Source organism: Canis lupus, chromosome 25 (genome assembly GCF_048164855.1).
Source record: "Canis lupus baileyi chromosome 25, mCanLup2.hap1, whole genome shotgun sequence".
In the NCBI taxonomy this organism is placed as follows: Eukaryota; Metazoa; Chordata; class Mammalia; order Carnivora; family Canidae; genus Canis; species Canis lupus.
This window is the reverse complement of record NC_132862.1, coordinates 21,983,656-22,007,312: the sequence shown is the minus strand read 5'-3', so window position 1 is coordinate 22,007,312 and position 23,657 is coordinate 21,983,656. Positions and strand designations below refer to the sequence as shown.

Sequence of the window (23,657 nt, the reverse complement as noted above, 5' to 3'; positions counted from 1 at the left end):
AGGATTCTAAGTTCACTTCATTCCAGGGATATCCTTAGATAATAGCCAATTCAGGGCAACTAACTCAGAAAATGACCTGAAGACTGGCAGAACAGACTTTCCACAGTTAAGCACAGAGAGCAGGCCATATTGAAAAGTATAAAAGGGGCAGAGATATGATTGGGAACCAAACTCATGGGACACTAACCACAAATGAGAGGGATTCTACAGGCACAGAGAAGGACAGGAGCAGACATCACACCTGGCATCCTGGCACAAGGCAACTTCACTGGGAAGACAAGTCCCCATAACACATGGCCTTCAAACCCAGTAAGCCTTACAGCAAAAGAGCTAAATGAAACAGAGATAAGCAGTATGCCTGATTTAAAAAAAATGAAAGTGATAGTCATAAAGATACTCATTAGAATTGAGAAAAGGATAAAGAATTTCATTGAATCTTCAACAAAAACAGCAAATTTTTAAAAACTATCAGAAATAACTCAACTGAAATAAAAAATACACTGGAGAAAATCAGTAGCAAAGTAGGAGGGTCAGAAGAATAGACCAGCAAGCTGGAAGACAGAGTGATGGAAGGCAACCAAGCTGACAAAAGGAAAAGAGAGTAATAAAAATGTGAGTAGCTCAAGGGAACTCAATAACATCATCAAGTGTAACAACAGTTGTATTAGAGGGATCTCAGAAGGAGAAGAGAGAGAAAAGGGCATAGAAAATTTATTTGAAAAAATAATAGCTAAAACCATCTGAAATCATATACTTAAAACATGGTGGGGAGGAATAAAAATTCAGTACTTTTAGAATGGGTTGAAACTTAAGAGACCATCAATTTCACAAAGACTGAAGTACGCATAAGATGTCATATATGAACTTAATGGTAACCATAAATCAAAAATCTATAATAGATACTCAAAAAATGAAGAGAAAGGAATTCTAGCATATCATTATAGAAAGTCATCAAACCACAAGGGAAGAAATCAAGAGAAGAAGAAAGGAAAAAAAGAAGAACTAAAGAAACTAGGAACTAAGGAACAAAAAACAACGATAAAATAAGTAACAAAATGACAATAAGTACATTCCTATCAATAATTATTTTGAATATAAATGGACTAAATGTTCAATCAAAAGACATAGGGTGACTGAAAAAAAGCAAGATCCATCTATATACTGCCTATGGATGACTCACTTCATACCTAATGACATATGCAAATCGAAAGTGAAGGGATGGGGAAACATTTATCATACAAATGGAAAGCAAAAAGAAGCCCTGGATAACAATATTTATATCAGACAAAATAGGCTTAAAAAAAGACTGCAATAAACAAACAAATACCTAATGATAAAGAGAATAATCCAATAAGAAGATATAACAATTTTAAGTATTTATGCATCCAACATAGGAGCACCCAAATACATAAAGCAACTATTAACAGACATAAAGTATGAAATTGATCATAATACATTAACAGTAGGGACTTTATCCACTTATATCAATAGATAAGTCATCCAAGCAGGAAATCAAGAAGGAAACAGTGGCTTTGAATGACACACTGGACCAGATATACCTAATAGATATATACAAAAAATTCCAACCTAAAATAGTAGAATACACATTTTTTTAAAGTGCATATGGAACATTCTCCAGAAGATAGGTCTCATCAAATTAAAAAACACTGAAGTCATACGTATCTTTTCTGGCCACACTAGTGAAACTAGAAATCAATACTTCAATTCAAAAAATTCAAAAAATATATAGTTTGCCAAATGAATAGCTCATGTTCCTCAATGAATGCTTCACATGAGATACCTCCCTTTTTAAAAAATGACAACTATTATTCTGAGCAGTTTTAGGTTTACAGAGAAATTGATACAATGTACATAGAATCCCCATATTCCCCTTATCACTTACCCAATTTCCCCTGTTATTCACATCTTGTGTTAGTGTGTTACATTTGTTATAATTGATGAGCTAATATTATATTATTATTACCTAAAGTCCATAGATTACATTAGGATTCACTTTCTGTGTTTTACATTCTATGGTTGGACAAATGTATAATGACCTGTATCCACCATTTGCAATATGATACAGAAGTGTTTTACTGCCTTAAAAGTCCTCTTGATCCATCTATTCATCTTTCCTTCCCCCAAATCTTGCTAAACATTAATTTTTTTCAGTCTCTATGGTTATGATGTGCATATTGACAAGTGAAAGAAGCCAGTCTGAAAAAGCTACATTTGTGATGTATTTGTGATGCCAAATATATGAAATTCTGGAAAAGACATCATAACTATATATGTAATATTCTACTGCATGGATATACCATAGTTTGTTTATCCAGTCATCTACTGAAGGGCATCTTGGTAGCTTCCAAGTCTTAGCAATTATAATGAATATCTGTGCTCAGTTTTTCTACAATATCTGTGCTCAGTTTTTGTGCAAACATGTCTTCATCTCATTTGGGTAAATGAGATGGGTTTGTAACAAACTGAAAACTGTCTTTCAAAGTGGCTGCATCATTTTGCATTCCCATCCACAATGAATGAGAGTTCCTTTTGCTTCACATCATCAACAGTATTTGGTTTGACAGTGTTCCAAATTTTGGCCATTTTAATAGGTATGTAATGGTGTATCAATGTAATTTTAATTTACATCTCCCAGATGATGTATAATGTAGGACATCTTTTCATATGCTTATTTGCTATCTGTATATTTTCTATGATGAGGTGTCTTTTTAGGTCTTTTGGCCATTTTCAATATGATTGTTTTCTTATTGTTGAATTTCAAGAGTTCTTTATATATTTGGAATACCAGTCCTTTAGCAGATATGTGTTTTGCAAACATTTTCTCCTAGTCTGGATTTGTTTTTCACAAAAGACAAGTTTTCAATTTAATGAAGTCCAATATCCATTTTTTCTTTCAAGAGCTATGCTTTTGTATTGTATCTAAAAAGTCAATACCAAATCCATTGTCATCTAGATTTTCTTCAATGTTATCTTCAAGGAGTTTTAAAGTTTTGTGTTTAACATTTAGGTCTATGATTCATTTTGAGTTAATTTTTGTGAAGGATGTTAGGTCTGTGTTGACATTCACCTTTTTTTTTTTTTTTGCATGTAGAGATATTCAGTTATTCCAGTATCATTTGTGAGAAAACTATCTTTGTTCTATTGTATTGCCTTCACTTCTTTGTCAAAAATCAATTGACTATATTTTTGTGAGTCTATTTCTAGACTCTCTATTCTGTTCTACTGATCTATTTCTCTGTTCTTTCACCAACTCCACATTATTTTGATTACTGCAGATTTTCTAAAAAGATTTTATTTATTTATCTAAGAGAGAGAAAGCACACAAATGGGGGGGGGAGGGGCAGAAGGAGACAAAGAAGCAGACCCCCTGCTGAGCAGATAGCCCTACATGGGGCTCCATCTCAGGACCCTGGGATCATGACTTGAGCCGAAGGCAGACACATAACCAACTGAGCCACTCAGGCACCCCAATTACTGCAGCTTTATAATAAGCCTTGATATCAGGTTATATCTGTCCCGTTTGTTCTTCTCCTTGGCCGTTCTGAGTTTATTGTGTTTCCATATTAACCTAGAAGAAGTTTCTCAATATTCGCAAAATAACTTTCTGGGGTTTTGATTGGGATTACATTGAATTTATAGATCAAGTTGGGAAGATCTGACATCTTGACCATACTGAAACTTTATACAAGGGATCTTTTAATGTTAATAAAACTAAGCACCATTATTTCCTTCTTGTAGCTTTTCTTTTCCTAGTTTCTTTCTCTTTCATTCTTTCTTTCTTCCTTCCTTCATTTCTTTGCTCCTTCCTACTTTCCTTCTTTCCCTCTCCTTATTTCTTTTCTTTTTTCTTTTCTTTCTTCTTTCTTTCTTTCTTTCTTTCTTTCTTTCTTTCTTTCTTTCTTCTTTCTTTCTTTCTCTCTTTCTTTCTTTCTTTTCTTCTGACTTCTTCCAATATATCCTCTTCTCTCTCATTTCCTTTTTTTGCACTATAAAACATGATTTCTGCCAAGAGCTTACAACCTAAAATAGAGAAATAAAAATCCCAGGTATAAGATGGATAAAGTGTGGCAGGAAGGAAAAAAGGTAGAATGAATAATATGCTGCACTTCATCACCTACACAAAACCTTAGCATGTTGTACAATACCTTTTCAAGGCACTTAATTAATATTAGTTAAAAAAAACAAATGAATGAATGACTTGGAAATATGACTTCTTAGTCATTTATCAGTAGCAGAGTCCATTGACATTAATAGAGCTTCTTTGAATTATTCTTGTCTCTGGCTATGTTTAGATTATTGACAATTCCTTATACATCTAGTTCTGTAAGTACAAAGTATGCTATTATATGTTGCATCAAAAATATATTCTTTCTAAACTAGTATACACGCATCCTTAAACACAGCAAACAATAGCAATAATACATTTCTCTGTATGCTTCAATTCATGAAACTACCAGTGATGAAAAGGATGGTATTTTGATAATAGCATTACAATGTGGTATCTGTGGGTGGATCTATGACTCAGAGATTGGATTTTCTTCTCACCCAAGGTGCTTTTGATAAGATCTCTTAAAATGCAATAACTTTCTCATTTCAACTAATTATTTTTCTCTGTAATGTACTAAGAACCCACTCTTTTCTCATGCTAAGTATTAAAGTTGGGCCATCCAGAATAATATTCTTGAAAAAAAAAATCTGAAAGAAAATTTGGAAGGGGAGAAAGTGTGAAATAGAAAAGGATTTTCCAACCCTGTAAAACAGTTCCAACCTTTTAGCAGGAGCATATAATGACTTAATAATAATAATTTAACAATAATCCATTTTCCAAGGCATGTTCACAAATCTAACCTAGCCTGTCACATGAAACCTGTGAAGGAGAGACCAAATGATTCGCCTAAAATCAAAGTGGTAGGGTGCCATCTCAAACCCAAATCTCCATTGTTCTTTTCACTTATGTCTGAGTCTTCAAGTCATTGTCATTACAAAATTATGCACTGTCATCACAAAATTATACATCTAGTAGATAAGAGCTCTATATCAAGAGTCTAGATGAAAATCTTAATTTTGAACTTTTTCTCATATTACTTTTCCTCTGCTGCCAAAAAGAAAAGTTATACTTTTATTTTCTCAATTTGGTAAGTAACCAAACTTCTTACAACTTCAAAGCAATAAAATTTCATTGGCCACCCTAAGCAATAAAATAAATAGTGACTTGCTTTTCTACTTTTGATTGAAATGAGACTTATATAAACAAGAAGTTTTATGAGATCTGGAAGTAAACATGTATTTTTCTTGTACTATTTGTCTCCCCATGATCCACAACTTTGTGCTAATTTTCAATGCTACAATGAATCACAGTCCAAAATTAAGGTTTATCCTAACTACAAAAAAAAAAAAAAATGAAAGGAGATACTTCTCAACTAAAATTATATTTGTTTATTTATAGAGTATGCGACTGTGTAGTACTCAAAATCTAATACAGAGAAAACTATGCTTTAATGTAAAGCATAAAAAGCCTAAATATTTGTATATCAATTGTTCAAATGAAAATGAAAATGAACTATAAAACTAAAAAGTTGGAGTAATTTTTAAAAATAAAGCCAGATGAAAATAAATAAATAAATAAAGCCAGATGTCAGTCTTAAGAGTGACTTGACTTATACTATTTTTAAGTTACGAAACTAAGAAAACTGCTCTCTTTGGGCAAAGTATTATAACCATGGCATAGTAGTTTTTAGAAAATTGGGTGCCAGTCCTGGATCCACTACTAATAAGTACTTTATGGGCTCAGTCTTAGCATCCTCATTTGCAAAATAGTAGGTTGGGACTAAGATATTTTTCATATCTGATGTTCTACCATTCTAAATTCCTTTGCAAGGACTTCTAACTACTGTTAGAACCACATTTTTATTGATTTCTCAATGTTGCATATTTTAATGAGAGATGTTTCCAAATAGTGAAATACATCACATCAAATGTCTGAATTGCACTAAGTTTACAATGCACTTTTGACATACAACATCTTGTTTAGTCTAATTATAGCAAAGCTGAGTTAGGAGTCATGTACATAGCATCATTGTTATCTCCTACCTCTGCAAAGACAAATGAAAGACATGAAAGCAAATGCTTTCTATGAACTTTGCGTATTTCTAGTAAATAGGAGTTATAAAATTAACAGTCCTCAATCTCAGGAAGCTGCATCTCAGACACATAGAAGAGACTAACTTATGGTGCATTGAAAGAAATAAGCCTTCCAAATGTCCAGGATGATGTTCAATGTAAGAGGGAATGAAGCTCATGAAACTTGAGTCAGAAATGTGCTGAATCTTTTAAGATTTCTCTGGAAAAAGTTACAACCAATTTTCATATTAATTTGTATAATATTATTTGGATGACATCTGTTCAATACCATAGCTTTGACACTGGACCATTAAGAAAAAACGTTTAAGGGAAGTATAACACATGTTTAGAGAAGTACACAAATCACAAGAGCACAGGCTAATGAGTTGAAGAAAGGAGAGCATCTCCAACGTCCCAAAAGTGCCCTTTGTGTCCTCTGCTTGTCACTAGCACCCAAAGCAATCACTATCCCGGCTTCATTTCTGAATTTTATGTAAATGGTATGATATAGTAAGTACTGCTTTTACCCAACATTAAGCTTCTAAGCTTCATCCATATTGTTGTGTATAGCTATAGTTTGTATGGTCTAATTGCTGTGGGTATTCAATTACATAAATATATTTCAAATTTCTTACCTATTCTAATGTTGATAAGTATTTGGATAGCTTCCAGTTTCTGGCTATTATGGATGATAGTGCTATTAACCTTTTTACATACATTTTTTAAAGAATTATACACATTTTTTGACAAACATAGCTATGCATTTTTAAATCTTTCCTATGCCCAGGGTATGCATCTATTCAACTTTACTGGATATTGAAAAATGGTTTTCTGAAGTAGTTATACCAATTTATACTCCCATCAGCAGTATATGAGAGTTGCCCCATCCTCACCCCCGCACCTGATGTTACTAAAGCACTTAATGACATTTTTATTTTTCATGTACCTTATAGTTGTAAAAGCAAATGACTTTGAACCAGTGAGCTTTTATACATTAAAAAAATGAAATAATCTGATTAATTTTGCAGTAAAGATATGCTAAATTTATCCTAAAATTTTTAAGAAAATATTAAGAGCTTTTTTTTTTTTAAAGAGCTTTAAGGAAGATACAAAACATGGTTTTTCTCTCTAAGTATGCTGTTTGTATGAGAAAGCACTTAGGTGACATCACTGCTGTGATATGAGAGTCAGAATCAACCAATGATTTTTAGCTGAAGAGTTCTAATAGTAGTCTGGGAGATATGGAAGTTTACTAACATGAGGAAAGTAGATATTTTGGAGGGGTGTGGAGTGAAGTAATTTCCCTGAACTATGTGTATGAATCCCAGGAAGAATTCATTTTGAGATACTGAAAATTAGGATTTTTATTCAGTTAATAGGGTGAAAGTAAGTTGGGTAATATTAGTCTAAGAAATTCTCAAACACTGATTATTTCTAACCTCAGAGGTCACAATTCTTCCCAATGTCTCTATCAGAGGTCTAAAAAATGTCATTTATACGAGTAATCAGTGAAACCAAAGGTGCATTCACAGCTCAAGTCATATTGTGGTTTAGAAAAAAATTAGAATAATTATGGACCATTTGTCTTCATTTTTTTAAGCTTACACATGATGAAAAGCTTTAGTTGATATAAGAAATGATTCTCCCTCAAACAAAGTAGAAAACTCAGAGCCATGAAAATCCAAAGCATTGTTTAGCAGTTACAATGGTAGGAAAACTCATCTTTCTAAGTCTCTTCTAATAAACTAGCCATTCCCATTTTTCTTTACTATTAGATGATCTCATCACCTTATATTTGGATTGCTTCAACTTTTCCTTCTTCTAGCTATTGTTTTAAATTTTTCTCTGGAAAAACAATGCAAAGACATGTCCATATACTTTGACATCTAGAAATCACCAAAGTTGACTTAGTCATGAATCCCTTTATTGAAAAATATTTGTTGATCTCTGTTCCAGAAAGGTTCCAAAGATAATATTTTGAAATCACTAATATAATCTGATAAGTAAAATATTTTAAGTGCTTAGTATAAAATTTAAATGAAGTTTACTATATAGCCCTTTCTAGATATCTCTAATTATAGACTGTATTTCCCTCTGATGAAAAAATGTGGAACTTCTGAATTTCTTCATATTATGAAGATTCAATGAGCCCATTAAGAATACTTTTCTCCTCCCTCCCTGTATTTAAATGAAATGACTCATGTTTGCATTATATATTTTTTAAAGATTTTATTTATTTATTCATGAGAGACACAGAGAGAGAGGCAGAGACATAGGCAGAGGGAGAAGCAGGCTCCATGCAGGGAGCCTGATGTGGAACTTGATTCCAGGATCCTGGGATTATGACCTGAACCAAAGGCAGATGGTCAACCACTGAGCCACCCAGATGTCCCTGTCTGCCTTATATTTAGAGCACACTGTAAACTCCATCGGGAATGAAGTCTTCTTTGTATTAATCATTTCACAATATCCAATATAATGACACATATAAAAAGTTATATAATGCTAATTATTTGATTTGTTAAGAAATAAAAAGAAAATGATGATAGCTAACTTGTTTTGAGCATTTCGTTCCAATGTGTCAATCACTATGTATGTATGTGCATTTATTTTCACACGGACTTTTAACAATACCTTCCAGAATCATTACCCCTGTAACAGATGAAGCATCTGAAGATCTGATAAGGTAACTCACCCAAGGCCACTTGAACAAGGTCTGCCTATGCCCTTAATCACCATGCCTTCCCAAAAGAAAGTGCCTTGGCAAAAGGGGAGGGAGTGTTGTCACAAGAACACTGACTAATCATCAACAAAAGGTATATTTCAATTTACATCTCAACCACTGACCACTGAAAACCCATCAGTACATCAGATATCCATTCTGAGGCATTCTCATGACCTCATTATAGTAGTAACGATTTTTCCTTTTACGTCTCTCATTTCAGAAAGAACTCATGTGGGCAGCCCTGGAGGCCCAGCGGTTTGGCGTGGCCTTCAGCCTGGGGCGTGGTCCTGGAGTCCCGGGATCCAGTCCTGTGTCGGGCTCCCTGCACGAAGCCTGCTTCTGCCTCTGCCTGTGTCTGCGTCTCTCTCTGTCTCTCATGAATGAATAAATAAAATCTTAAAAAAAAAATTGTTTAAAAAAACAACAAAAAAGAAAGAAAAGCATTATTGAAGTGATGCTCTCTTAATTAGAATTTTGCTCTTATAAAGACTAATATGAAGGTGATAGCTTAAGTTCTGAAGCTGAACCTGGGAACACAAATCATAGATTGGTTGGTTGGATCATTTTTGCATTCAGGACAACTAATATTTAGAATACAAGGTGCAGACAATAAGTTTCATGGGAGTAGGGGGGGGAGATTGCATTAGGTACAGCAGCCACCACAATTCTAAAATATTAGTCTCATAACTGAGGTTCAAACAAAATTTTGTGGAAGCTCAAAGAAGGAAGGGAAATAGTGTTTGAGTGAGTGTTCTTCCACCTTCAAGCACCCTACTCAGGATGCCACTGTAGTATTTTGCCCCTCAGCTCCAGGTCTGTCTGGAAAGAGTGATTAAAGCTGCGCTGTTCTGAAATTAGGGGTAGGGGATCACTACAGCTGAGGTCTTTTGTCCCATGGGCAAAGACTGGGTGGTAAAGTCACAGCTGTTTCATTAAATCATGCAATCAGGGTTATTTTAATGATTAATGACACCATCCCCGTTTAAGGCCAACATAAGGAAATACATTTTAAACTGCAAGAGAAATAGGTTCCCAAGTAGAAAAAAAAAAATCCTGATATTAGTATCTAGTAGACATACTCATATTCACAATTTATTGAGCACTTACTCTTGGCCAGACACTAGTAAGAACTTTATAAGAATTATTTTAATACTCATAAGACCCTGAATAAGTATTTTTCCAATTTTTCAGATGAGGATATTGAAGCTTGACACTGCTAGAAGCTTCTTTCAGCTCAAGCAGTTAATTGGTGGCTTAGCCAGCCTTGCCACCCAAGTTGACACAACTAAAAAGTCATAGATCGGGGATTTATTATCTATAATCCAAGAGTACAGTAAAATAACTCCTGTACAGTATTGCTGCATCCCAAACCCTCTGCCCTTTGACATTTTTCATGCCTCCAGTTTTTGTATGTATGGAAAGAAGACTCACATTTCAGTTACTGGAAAGGTAGATAGCAATACTCCCCACACCTATGCAAGTGTTCCCCTAAGCTGCTTTGTGATGCCTAACAGCAGCCTTTAAAAGCAGTGCTGACATGAATGTCAGGCACACTCTGATACCTAAGGATTAGGGCAGATTGTGTTTCAAAATAGACAGGGTTTACACTATATCAAGCCTAGCATAACCAGACAAAAGATGACCCAGGCTCCTCTTTGTACCACAAAAACTTTCTTTCTAATAATAAAGCATTTCTCTATAAGTACAGTCTTACAAAATGATATATGTGTCTTCTCTCCTCCTTGAGATAAGGTAAGTGGAGAAAGAAAAAATATAATATGGAAATAACTGATATAATTATTTCTTCAAATGTCTAAATCCTGTAAGCATATAAATATAATCCTATACTTGTGGAACACAAATTCCCAGAGGGCAGGAATGTGTCTTGCTTATTTCACTAATCCTCACAGTTCCTAGCAGAGTGATCTGCACTTAGTAGGCACTAAGAAGTGAATTGAGTCAATGAGTTAGTTTATTCCAATTACTTGATTAGAAAAAAAAGAAGAAAAATCGTTTGAGAAATAGTCTCTCACAATTTCAAATGAGACCTCTTTTATAGTTCCTTAGAAATACAATATTCCATTTAGAATTTTAAGTAGGGATTTAGTAAAGGTGACTTTGTGCCTTAAATATAGAATCTGCCCAAACTCTTCAACTATATTCTCCTTCTAATAACTTAAAATGTATTTATACTCTCTTTGATTCATGATTATTTAGAAATAAGCAGAGAAAAAGCATATGCACATACACTGTAGAATCCCAAATATAATCACATGAGAATGTGAAACATATTTCCAGTTAATAATAAACAGTATTTCTGACTCTGATATTCATGATATTTCAAGTGCAATCAGAGATCATGGCATTTCAGGCTAGCAACTACCACAGAGATCTACTAATAAACTCTCTCCTTCCTCACCTAATAAGCAAGAAAATTGAAACCTGGAGGGCTACAGTACCACTGCCTAACGTGACACAACATGTTAGTAGTTAATTGAAGACTAGAAACCAAGTTTCTTAGGTCCTGGTTCAAGTTGCCTTTCTCCAAAGTTGATCTTCCAGCTTTTCCAGACTAAATCAACTCCACCCCTTTTGACCTGACAGCCTCTCCCAGGGGATCAAAGAATCAGCCCCATTACAAACAGGGTTGTTTGGTGTCTTGTTATTGTTGTTGTTTCCTTAAAAACACATGTTTCACACCATTTCTTCTTAGGGCTTTGGCTTTGAGATTTTTTTTCACTAGTACATAGAGATCTTACTTTTGTCAACAGCACACTTCAAGAGCGAAGCAGTCACATGATTGCACCTTGAGCAAGACATTGAAAAGGAAGATTTGTTTGATAACCTGAACTCTTTCATGCCAGGGGACATTGTAACTCAAAAAAAAGTGTTCTCTCTTCACTGAGGAGTGGATGTTATTTAGTTTGTTTTAGAGCTCTCTATTCTGACAAAAACACTTGCAATAAAATACTTTCAACATTATGTGGCAAAAATAAATAAAACAAATAAATATATAAATAAAGTGAAGCCTATCTAGAGGGTACTTTAAAACCCAACATTCCCATTATTGGTAATGGGAAGCTGGTAAGCACCAGCTTACCATTCTCTGGATAATGACTAGAGTAGTAGTTTTAATAGTTCTATTATTCAGAGAACTGTCACAGGGTTAGCTAAAATCACTTAAGGACATATCCCTTAATATTTTAGGATCATGGTATTTCTCAAACAGGCAAACATGGGGAAAGAAAAAGCCAACTCTACAGAGTTAACCAAATCAGATTTTCATGCAATATAGAACAAGGAATTTATTGAGAAAAGGAAAACAAAATGAACGCTTGGTCCAAGACCCAGCCTCCAGCTATAAGCCATATCTTTAATAAGGGTTCACTTGGTGGTCACTTTAATAGTGCAGCAACTTACAGAGAATGGTAAGTTGGTGCATAATGGAAAAGTTGGGTTTAAAGTATCCTTTAAACAGGCTTTATTTATATATTTATTTGTTTTATTTACTTTTGCCACATAATGTAGCAAGTATTTTATTCCAATTGTTTTTTGTCAGAATAAAGAGAGCTGTAAAACAAACTAAATAACATCCACTCCTCAGTGAAACACTTTTTCTTGAGTTATGATGTTTCCTGGCATGAAAGAGGTCAGATCTATTTCTTCAAGAATATTTTCCAATTCTCCAGGCTTAAAGGAATCAACAGACGGAGGGAAAGAGAAGTGCATGCCAGAAGTCCCTGTATCACACTGGGTCTGCATTTACTCCTCTGGAGTCCCTTGTTGTCTGGGAAAGGAGAGTGAGCCTGGTTGATACAGGGGGACAGGTCTGCTCAGTGTTCAGTCACTTAATGTCAGCTGGCTGGGGCAGGACTCCAGGGGAGAACAGTTTATCAGCCACAGAGCTCTTGGGAAAGCTCACCACTGAAGAATGGGCCCCAGGGGAGCAGAACACTATCAACTCAACCATCTGAGTTCTGCTTCCTATTATGACTCCTTTTACCAAGAGAAATGATTTCCTAGTGGTTGGGCATGTTTAAATTTATTGCTTTATTTGCTGCCTATTGAATTAAGGAGGAAAATCCACCACAAGAATTCCTTAACAACATTGAAAGGTCATTTGTTTCATCAATTCTGTCCTTTCAGAGCACTCTTTCTACCTAGAATTTCTCTAATGGCTACTTAATAATTCTAGCATTTGGTCTCAGCAGTCTTCTCTGCATGAAACACCTGTTTTGGCAAAGTTCAAAAGGCCTCTATACTCACTAAAAATGATCTGTTTGGGAGAGTGTTTTTTTTTTTTTAAATAATTCCAAAGTTTTCATTTCAATTGTCAGCATACCCACATTCAAGCAATTGTTAAACAAGCACATACGTTTTAATTATCTAGATCCTTCAGGGTTATTTCGAAGAAATTCTTCCACTGATCTGTATAAGTGACATTGAGGCCAAAAAAATTCCTTTTCAATAATATAAAATATTATTCATATTATATTCTTCCCAGAAATGATGTTTGTTTTGATTACTATCCACAATAATGAATAGTATAATGATTACTAATCTATATAAGGTTACATTAATTCAAAAACCTGGTTCTCAGCAATAGTATTTTAGCTGCATAATAGATTGTATGTACTCAAATTTATTTCTTAATGTTCATTTAATTCCTAGATACTCCACTATATATGATAGTCTTTTTAGTGATAGTAGTATGTCTAGTTTGACTTTTTGACCCTCATCTACCACCCATTATTTATGGCTATTCACATATTTTAACTCATTTTGAGGTACTCTGTTCAATTATGTAATGTACAGGGTGTAGGTCCCATGAGGAGTCACCAGGACACAAAGTTAACAGATTCTGACTTGCAGCTGGACAGATATTCTCCTCTAGCTTCCTACCAATGCATTAGGACCCTGCGAGGGTCCTTGATCTGATGCCTCAAGTTCAATAAACTGGAGGTACCAGTATGTGGTGCAAGTATTTGGCAACATCTCAAATGAAAGGCAGCAAAACACAGTGGAAGGTGGCTTTGGAGTCAAATTGAGTTTAAATCCTGCTCTGACACTTAATCTGTGAAATAACCTTGGGGAGGTTATTTTACAGTTCTTTGACTTCTGGAGAGAAAATTAATCATAAAGAATTATAGTTGGGTTTAGAATGGTTGGCTATGCAGAGTGGTGGTTAAAGGTGCAGCCTCCTAAGTTCCAGTCTGGGCCTGTCTGCCATTTTCTAGTTGCTCATCCTTGGGCAAGTTAACTTAAATCACTCTACATCTTTATTTCCTCACCTGGTGATAATAGTTAACTTCTCACAGAGTTTTGGAAGGAATTAATTTTAAAAATAAATGAAAATCCTCTTTCACAATATTTAGCACATAGCACTCAATATTAGTATTTATTTTTATAAAATTTATTTCAGGTTCCTAGCATTCATAGGTACATAATATCCTAAGTCCAGTGTCTTTTTCATCCATACTCCTGTCCATGGTCTCTTTTCTCTGTTTCTAACTAATGTCAGAGGCCACAGTCATGAGAATGGAAATAACTACAGAGCTAGTGAAGAGAACTTATATTTATAAAATCTCCTAGAAAATATATTCTATTTTCAACTTCCTAGGTATTATTTTGAAGCCCTTAAAACTATTTCTGTCTTTGAAACACCCAATCCCTCAGCCATATATTTTCAAGAAAAAGCATCCTTTACTCTCTCTCCTAAAATATCTGTTTATTTTTTACTGAAACAGTTGTAACTGGTGTGAACACTCAGCAATCAAGATACTTTAGAAATGTTTTTCTATTTTCATTAAATAGTGTTTATCCCAAAGAGAAATGCTTTATGCCTTCAGCATAACTTTTAGAATGATACATATTTATGACATAATCGTATGCCACTTTTGGAACTTTTTGCATTTAAGTTTCTAAAAAATGATATTTACATAAAATTTCCTTAGGCATTTGTGTAATTCTCTCAAGCACACTCTTCTATGATTTTACATATACATATTCCTTTCATCTTCTAATAGCAGATTTGTTTATCTCCTCATTCAATCAGAATATTTTAGATGAATACTGAAATAATTATTGGCTTTTTAAAAATCATGTAATCACAGCTGAGTATGGCTGTAAATGATATACATATTTTATCAGTTTTAAGATGCACTCATTCTTTATAGCAAATTTCATATAGATGGGTTTTTAAATTACTTTTGATATATAGTTTATAAATGAAGGCGTCTTACCTTTACTACCATCTAGAGAAAGCTTATTGTCAACTTAGAAACTTTGGAAACATGAAGAACATTTCCACTTACTATCAGTCTATAATTTATGCATATATTATTATCTGTGTATAAGTGTAATTTTATATACATCAATATATTAAATATAAATACATAGTATTATATTATATTAGCAATAGGATATGTTACTAATACAGCTAAGGTGCCATCTTTCTCTAATTCTTCCTCTAATAATCATTTTCACCCTCTCCCTTCTATTACCACCACTGTTGATCATGATTATTGCACCATCCATACCCATTCAGTAATCCTGCTAGGGGATACCAAAGGATTCAGTGTTTCTGTGCTCTGCATTCCTTCTCATAGTCTCTCCATCCTCCCCTAGCCTCTATTGCTAACCTAACATATGTTCATGGACACATGCATGTATATGCAAGCATAGACATACATACACACACACACACGATACTTCAAGTCCATGTCTACAGTGAGTGTTGCCTTAACCATGTTTAAAAACTTATATGTTATTTTCTGTTGTATTTTTACATAGGTAAATTATACATATATGATAAAATATATATTAATTTATATATACATCTATATCTTTGAGTATATCCATATAATAAGTATGTAATTACATACATGATAGCACACAATTTTATTTCCTTCTTTTTAGCTAAAAGTTGTTTTTCTTTCAGATGTTAATATGATGCATAATATGATAGCACACAATTTTATTTCCTTCTTTTTAGCTAAAAGTTGTTTTTCTTTCAGATGTTAATATGATGCATACAGGAAGCTAAATATTCTCCCAATTCTCACAACCTGAGAGCAAACTTGACACAATTCACAGACACTCTCATTCTGTGTACAATATTTCTAGGTTGTAACTTGGAGCAGATGGGAGTTGGAAGTAGGGGAATGGCACAGAATGTCTTAAGGATTTCTTTATATGTGCAGCTGCAGTCCCCATAAATATTAGGTTTGGATGTTTTCTACACTGCATTTAGGTATGTCAAAAGGAAAGAGAGTTAATAAACACAGGCTGTGAGAAAGTCAATCTGTTTTCTTTTTGTTTGTTTTTTTTTTAAGATTTTATTTATTTATTCATGAGAGACACAGAGAGAGAGGCAGAGACACAGGCAGAGGGAGAAGCAGGCTCCGTGCAGGGAGCCCGATGTGGGACTCGATCCCGGGTCTCCAGGATCACGCCCTGGGCTGAAGGCAGGCGCTTAACGGCTGAGCCACCCAGGCATCCCGTCAATCTGTTTTTAAGCATAGTTGCAAAGACTATTTTATCCCAAGTTCCTTTCTCAGTACTGAGCACATAGTAGGCACTCAAAAAATACATAGATTAAGTGACTGACTGACTGAATGAATGAATGAATTTACTGCAATCAAGGTCCAAGCAAAAATGAAAAGTGGGGGAAAAGAAATTTCTTTTCTTTTTCAGGGATTCATCACTATGTTTTGTGAAGACAGAGAAGAAAATCTAGTGGCCTAGAACTCATGTGCTATTTTCCAATCATGCAAAAAAACTTCCCAAGTTTTCCATTAAAGAATCAGAGTCCTGATCTGGTTACAGAACCCTAGATGTGGACTGAGATCAAAGTTGAAGAGAGGTCACTTAGTCTAAACATACTCATATTCCTTAATCAAGAAGCTTGTGAACTGATGAAAACCTTGTTCTCTCCATTTGGCCTCAGTCAACCTAAGCAGAAAGCTCTGGAGTCAACAGCAAATATGTGAAAACATAATTCATACCTCATAATGACAGTCTGGTATTATCAATAGTCTCCTGATCCTAGTGCAGCTACCTCATATTAATGATTACTCCTAAATGATCTACTAAAATCCAATAGAAACATCTTCTACACAAGGAGTAAACACTTTCTAGATTTAATACTAGTACTAAAAACAGGCTGGGAGGCTTGGCTGCTGCCACCTTTAAAGAAAGTTTCATCCAGCAATTTAGCCTTTACAATCTTTTCAGAAGTGGGTGGCCACCTTAGGAATAGCCTCACAAAGGATGCTTAGAATGCAATTGACCAGGCTTCTCTTTGGACACTAGAAATCCAGCTGACCTTCCTGATCTCCCCTGACTCAGCATTTGCTTAGACTGTTGTATTTGCATACATTCCATGCAGTCTAATTCTTTCTAACTTAGTAATAAAAACATGGCAAGATGGGATACACACCATGTTTCATGCATTTTAATGTCCTAATATTTGTTAACTTGGAATGAAATATAAAATATATCCAGTTTTAGCAACCTAGCAAGCTGAATGCCTGGCCATCTGTTCATTTCTAGCTTTTATACTTCTTAGTCATTTCACTTCTGCTTTTAATTCTAACTGCCACTTTTATGCTGATGGCACAAATCCTGAGACCCTTTTTAATGCCATTTTCAGTCGTCCTTCTGACCCTTGGCTCATCTAAAATGATGGCTTAACCTCAGTTGCTTTTAAATTTTTGTACTCAGGAAGTGTTTTCTTCAATAATACAATTCTATTTTTTTAGATCTTATTTTCTGTTTGTTTTTCTTTTCTTCACACTGGCTAACCCAGTCCATAGTGTGGTCCCTAGCGCTGTCATTTTTTCTTATATGTCTTACTCTCTCCATTTCATCATAGCTGAAACTTTCAATCACATTATCCCATTGCACATTATGATTTTGCTTTCACACACTCTGCTTAATTAAATAATTTGTTGACACACTCAGATTTCTGTTTACTCTAGCCCTGGCATTCCAGCCAAGATGATTACATCTAGGGCTTCAGGATCTGCCTGTGGTAAAATGCTGAAGTAGGGAAAATCTGTTTTTGAGCTTTCTCCCATAGGGCTTATTAACTCTATTTCCTCTCTTTTCTTCTTCATTTCCCTTTTCTCTCTTCTCTCTCTTTTTCTCCAACATGTGACCTGATCATCTATCTTAGATATTATGTCCATTACTGATTTTATTTTATTATTTTTTAAAGATTTTATTTATTTATTTATTCATGAGAGACACAGAAAGAGAGGCAGAGACACAGACAGAGGGAGAAGCAGACTCCCTGAGGGAGCCTGATGTGGGACTCGATCCTGGGAGTCCGGGATCATGCCCTGAGCTGAAGGTAGATGTTCAAAGGTTGAGCCACCCAGGCGTCCCACCATTATTGATTTTAAACACTCTCCCTTATTTGTCATTAAACCCTAACTAAAGTTCATTGTCTCTATATGGTTAAAATATGGTGAAATTAGCAAAATCCTATTATTACTAAAGTATTAATAAATAATAAGCTTATCAGTTTTTAAGCACTTAAGTTAGTTCAACTCTGTTGAAAATAAAAAGAACTTATCGAGTATCATCTGTGCTCAGGGCATCATCTGAGGTGCTAGGCATATAAAGGGGAATAAGATATCCGTCCCTGGTCCATGGAATCTAGTAAAAAAAACAGGCACAGACAGAAAATTACAGTATGTTATGATGGGTTCCATGGCAATTGGAGTACAGGTAATGGGCAACTACTCTGAGCCACCCTCTATTTATAAATTCCATTTCCTTTCTGAAATGGGTGTTATTTCATCAGATCTTTTATTAATAGCAATTTTTTTACAACTGCTGAGAAAAAACTATATGCCTAAAAAAAAAAAAAAAAAAAAAACTATATGCCTGGCATTGCTCTAAATACATAACATATACCAATTCATCTAATTCTTATAAGTGATAAATGATACTAGTAAGTTGACACAGCCTCATTTTATAGATGATAAAATTAAGACACAGAATGCTACATTATTTGCTTAGAACCATGCAAATAATGTCAAAGATGTCATTTAAATCCAGTCAGTTTGGCTCTAGAGCAGCACTTTCCAAAAGAACTTTCTGTGGATAATCAAAATATTCTATATCTGCACTGTTCAATAGAGCAGCCACTAACCACATGTAGCTAATGAGCATTTGAAATGTGGCTATTTGCAACAGAGAAGTTGAATTTTTAATTTTACTTAACCTTACCTAATTTTGATAGCCCTAGCTCCTGGCCTGCTGGTCAATTCTTCATCACTAAGTTTTATTCTTTTTCAAACCAATGTGATAGTGAAGTGAAAAAGAGGAACCAGTTTATACAAAGATATTTGGTGTGACTTCCCATCAGAGATGTTGACAATTTAATAGTCTGCTCTAGAAAATACTTTAACCCCTGAAGAAATAAATGCTCTCAAGGTGGAATAATTAATATGCACCTGAAATTTAAAGGATGTACCTCTCATCAAGGCATGTTCATCGGCAGGTACCAGTTACCTTGTCTTGTTCCTTCTAATACTATCAAGAGAAAGGATGATAAAACTCTACAATTAGAACTTGGGTAGAATTTAAGTACTGTATTCTAAGCATTGTGTATTTCCAGCCAATCAGAGACAAATTCAAAATATAAGTTCAATGTGGAGAAGGTAGGGAAAGGCTCTGTACGGTCATAATAATAATATTGGCAACAACAATAATAGCATTTATTGAATATTTTTTATAAATCTAGCAAGCAATTTCAATGGATTATATATTTGTTATCATTTTGTCCTTACAACACTGTAAGGTGGGAATTGTGATGCTTCCAACTTTGCTTTTCTTTTTCAAGGTTGCTTGGGCTATTCTATGTTTTTTGGAGTTCTATACAAATTTCAGGATTGTATGTTCTAACTCTGTGAAAAATGCTATGGTATTTTGATAGGGATTGCATTAAATGTATAGAATGCTTTGGGTAGTATAGGCATTTTAACAGTATTTGTTCTTCCAATCCATGAGCATGGAATGTCTTTCCATTTCTTTGTGTCATCTTTAATTTCTTTCATCAGTGCTTTTTAGTTTTTAGAGTACAGGTCTTTTACCTCTTTGGTTGTGTTTATTCTAAATAGGATTGATACCAGGGCAGCCCGGGTGGCTCAGCTGTTTAGCGCCGCCTTCAGCCCAGGGCATGATCCTGGAGACCCGGGATCAAGTCCCACATTGCGCTCCCTGCATGGAGCCTGCTTCTCCCTATGTCTGTGTCTCTGCCTCTCTCTGTGTCTCTCATGAATAAATAAATAAAATCTTTAAAAATCAATAAATCAATAAATAGGATTAATACCTTAATTTCTGCTGATTTATTATTGGTATATAGAAGTGCAACAGATACTTGTACTTTGCTTTTGTATCTTACAACTTTACTGAATTCATTTACCAGTTCTGGCAGTTTTTGGGGGGAGTCTTGTGGGTTCTCTATATAGAGTACTATGTCAACTGCAAATAGCAAAAGTTTTAATTCTTCCTTTCTGATTTGGATCCCCTTTATTTCTTTTTGTTATCTGATGGATATGGCTATGGACTTCCAGTACTATGTTAAATAACAATGGTGAGAGTGGAAAAGTGGAAAAGCTCTCAGCTTTTTAAATATTTTCTCAATATTAGTTGTGGCTTTTGCATATATGGCTTTTAGTATGTTCCTTCTAAATCTACTTTGTTGAGAGTCTTTATCAAGAATGAATGTGATACTTTGTCAAATGCTTGACCTACAACTATTGAAATGATCATGTGGTTCTTATTCTTTCTCTTATTGATGTGATGTATTATGTTGATTGATTTGCAAATATTGAACCACTCTTCCCATCCAGGAATAAGTCCCACTTGATTGTGCATGGTGAATGATTTTTTAAAAAGTATTGTTGGATTTGGTTTGTTAGTATTTTATTGAGGATTTTTGCATCTATGTTCATCAGGGATATTAGCCTGTTAGTTCTCTTTTTTAGTGGAGTATTTATCTAGTTTTGGTATCAGGGTAATACTGGACCAAAAATGCATTTGGCAGTTTTCTTCCTTTTCTATTTTTTTGAAATAGTTTGAGAAGAATAGATATTAACTCTTTAAATGTTTGGTAGAATTCACCAGTGAAGCCATCTGGTCCTGGACTTTTGCTTGTTGTTGTTTTTTTTTTTTTTTTTTTTTTTAATTACAGATTCAATTTCTTTGCAGGTTATTAGTTTATTCAAGTTTTATATTTCTTCCTGTTTCAGTTTTGGTAGTTTCTATCTTTCTAGGAATTTACTAACTTCTTCCAGGTTATCCAATATATTGGCATATAGTTTTTCATAATATTCTCTTATAATTGTTTGTATTTCTGTGGTGCTGGCTATTATTTCTCCTCTCTCATTTGTGATTTTATTTATTTGGGTCCTTTCTCTTTTCTCTTTGGTAAGTCTGGTTAGAGGGTTATCAATTTTATTATTTTTTTCAAAGAACCAGCTCCTGATTTCATGGATCTGTCATTCTTTTGGGGTTTTTTAAGTTTCTGTATCACTTATTTCTGCTCTCATCTCTATTACTTCCTTCCTTATGCTGACTTTAGGCTTCATTTGTTGTTCCTTTGCTAGCTCTTAAAGTGTAAGCTGGATTGTTTATTTGAGGTTTTTCTTGCTTCTCAAGGTAGGCCTATATTGCTATATACTTTCTTCTTAGAACTGCTTTTGTTGCATCCCAAAGGTTTTGGACCGTTGTTTTCATTTTCATTTGTTTCCATGTATTTTTTATTTCTTCTTTGATTTCCTGGTTGATGCATTCATTGTTTAGTAGCATGTTATTTAACTTCCATGTATTTGTGGTCTTTCCAGATTTTTTTATTGTGGTTGACTTCTAGTTTCATAGCATTTTGGTCAGAAAAGATGCATAGTATGACTTTGATTCTCTTGAATTTGTTGAGGCTTGTTTTGTGGCCTAATTTGTGATCTATTCTGGAGAATGTCCCATGTGCACTTAAAAAGAAGTGTATTCTGCTCTTTTGGGTTGGAATGTTCTGAGTGTATCTATTATGTCCTCCTGTCCAGTATGTCATTAAAACCATTTTTCAAAAAAAAAAGTTTTTCCTTGTTTATTTTCTGTTTAGATGGTCTGTCCATTGATATAAGTGGGATATTAAAGTCTCCTACTAATATTGCATTATTATCCATTAGTTCCTTTACATTTGTTATTGTATTATGTTTTATGTCCCAAGTTAGGTACATGTTTACAATTATGTCTTCTTATGGGATTGTCCCCTTTATGACTATATAATGCCCTTCTTTGTCTCTTTTTACAGTCTTTATGTTAAAGTCAATTTGTTCAATAGAATTATTGCTACTCCACCTTTCTTTTGACATCCATTTGCATGATAAATTTTTCTGACCTTCACTTTCTTTTTTTTAAGATTTTATTTATTTATTCATGAGAGATACACACAGAGAGAAAGAGAGAGAGAGGTAGAGACACAGGCAGAGGGAGAAGCAGGCTCCAGGCAGGGCGCCCAACGTGGGATTCGATCCCAGGTCTCCAGGATCATGCCCTGGGCTGAAGGCAGCGCTAAACTGCTGAGCCACCCGGGCTGCCCTGACCTTCACTTTCAATTTGTAGGTGTCTTTAGATATAAAATGTGTCTCTTGTAAGCAGCACATTGATGGATCTTGTTTTTTTTTTTTTTTTTTTTATTTATGATAGTCACAGAGAGAGAGAGAGAGAGGCAGAGACACAGGCAGAGGGAGAAGCAGGCTCCATGCACCGGGAGCCCGACGTGGGACTCGATCCCGAGTCTCCAGGATCGCGCCCTGGGCCAAAGGCAGGCGCTAAACCGCTGCGCCACCCAGGGATCCCGGATCTTGTTTTTTGATCTATTTTGACATCCTATGTCTTTTGATTGAAGGAGCAATTAGTCCATTTACATTCAAGGTAATTATTGATAGATGCATTTATTGTCATTTTATTACTTGTTTTGTCATTGGTTCTGGAAATTTTCTCTGATTCTGTTTTGTTTTTGTCACTTTTGGTTTCTCCTTTACACTCAGTGAGTCCCCTTTAATATTTTTTGCAGGGCTGGTTTAGTGGTTATGAACTCCTTTAACTTTAGTTTGGGAAACTCTTTTTCTCTCTCTCTCTCTCTCTCTCTTTTTAGAGCATAGTCATCCATCTTTACCTTTTTATTTGTTTATTTATTTTTTTATAAATTTATTTTTTATTGGTGTTCAATTTGCCAACATATAGAATAACACCCAGTGCTCATCCCATCAAATGCCCCCCTCAGTGCCCATCACCCAGTCACCCCCACTCCCCGCCCACCTCCCCTTCCACCACCCCATGATAGCCTTGCTCGACAGAGTATTCTTGACTGCAGATATTTTCCATTCAGCTCTTTGAATATATCATGCCATTCCTTTCTGGCTTGCCAAGTTTCTGTTGATAAATCCCCAGCTAGCCTAATGAGTTTTCCCTTGTAAGTTAAAGACTTTCTTTGTCTTGCTGCTTTTAGGATTTTTTTAAATCACTATAGTTTGTAAATTTAATTAAAAGTTAATTACAATATGTCTTGGTGTTGGCCTGCTTCTGTTGATTTTGATGGGAGTTCTCTGTGTCTCCAGGATCTAAATGTCTGCTTCCTTCCCAGGTTAGGGAAGTTTTCTGCTATTATTTCTTGAAAAAAGTTTTCTACCCCTTTTTCTCTCTCTTGTTCTGGAACTCCTATGATTCGAATGCTATCACATTTAAAGGAGCCATTGAATTCTCTAAGTCTATTCTC

General features: G+C 34.7%; 1 long non-coding RNA gene across 1 annotated transcript in view; it reads right to left on the bottom strand.

Annotated features, from left to right (window-relative positions):
* Window positions 1–3,935: 3,935 nt before the first annotated feature.
* The window catches only part of LOC140617350 (uncharacterized), a 174,507-nt gene continuing 154,785 nt past the window's right edge, over window positions 3,936–23,657 (bottom strand). Inside the window, exon 3 of the long non-coding RNA XR_012017601.1 lies at window positions 3,936–4,041. This is a non-coding gene — a long non-coding RNA (uncharacterized lncRNA). The remainder of the gene's footprint in view (window positions 4,042–23,657) is intronic.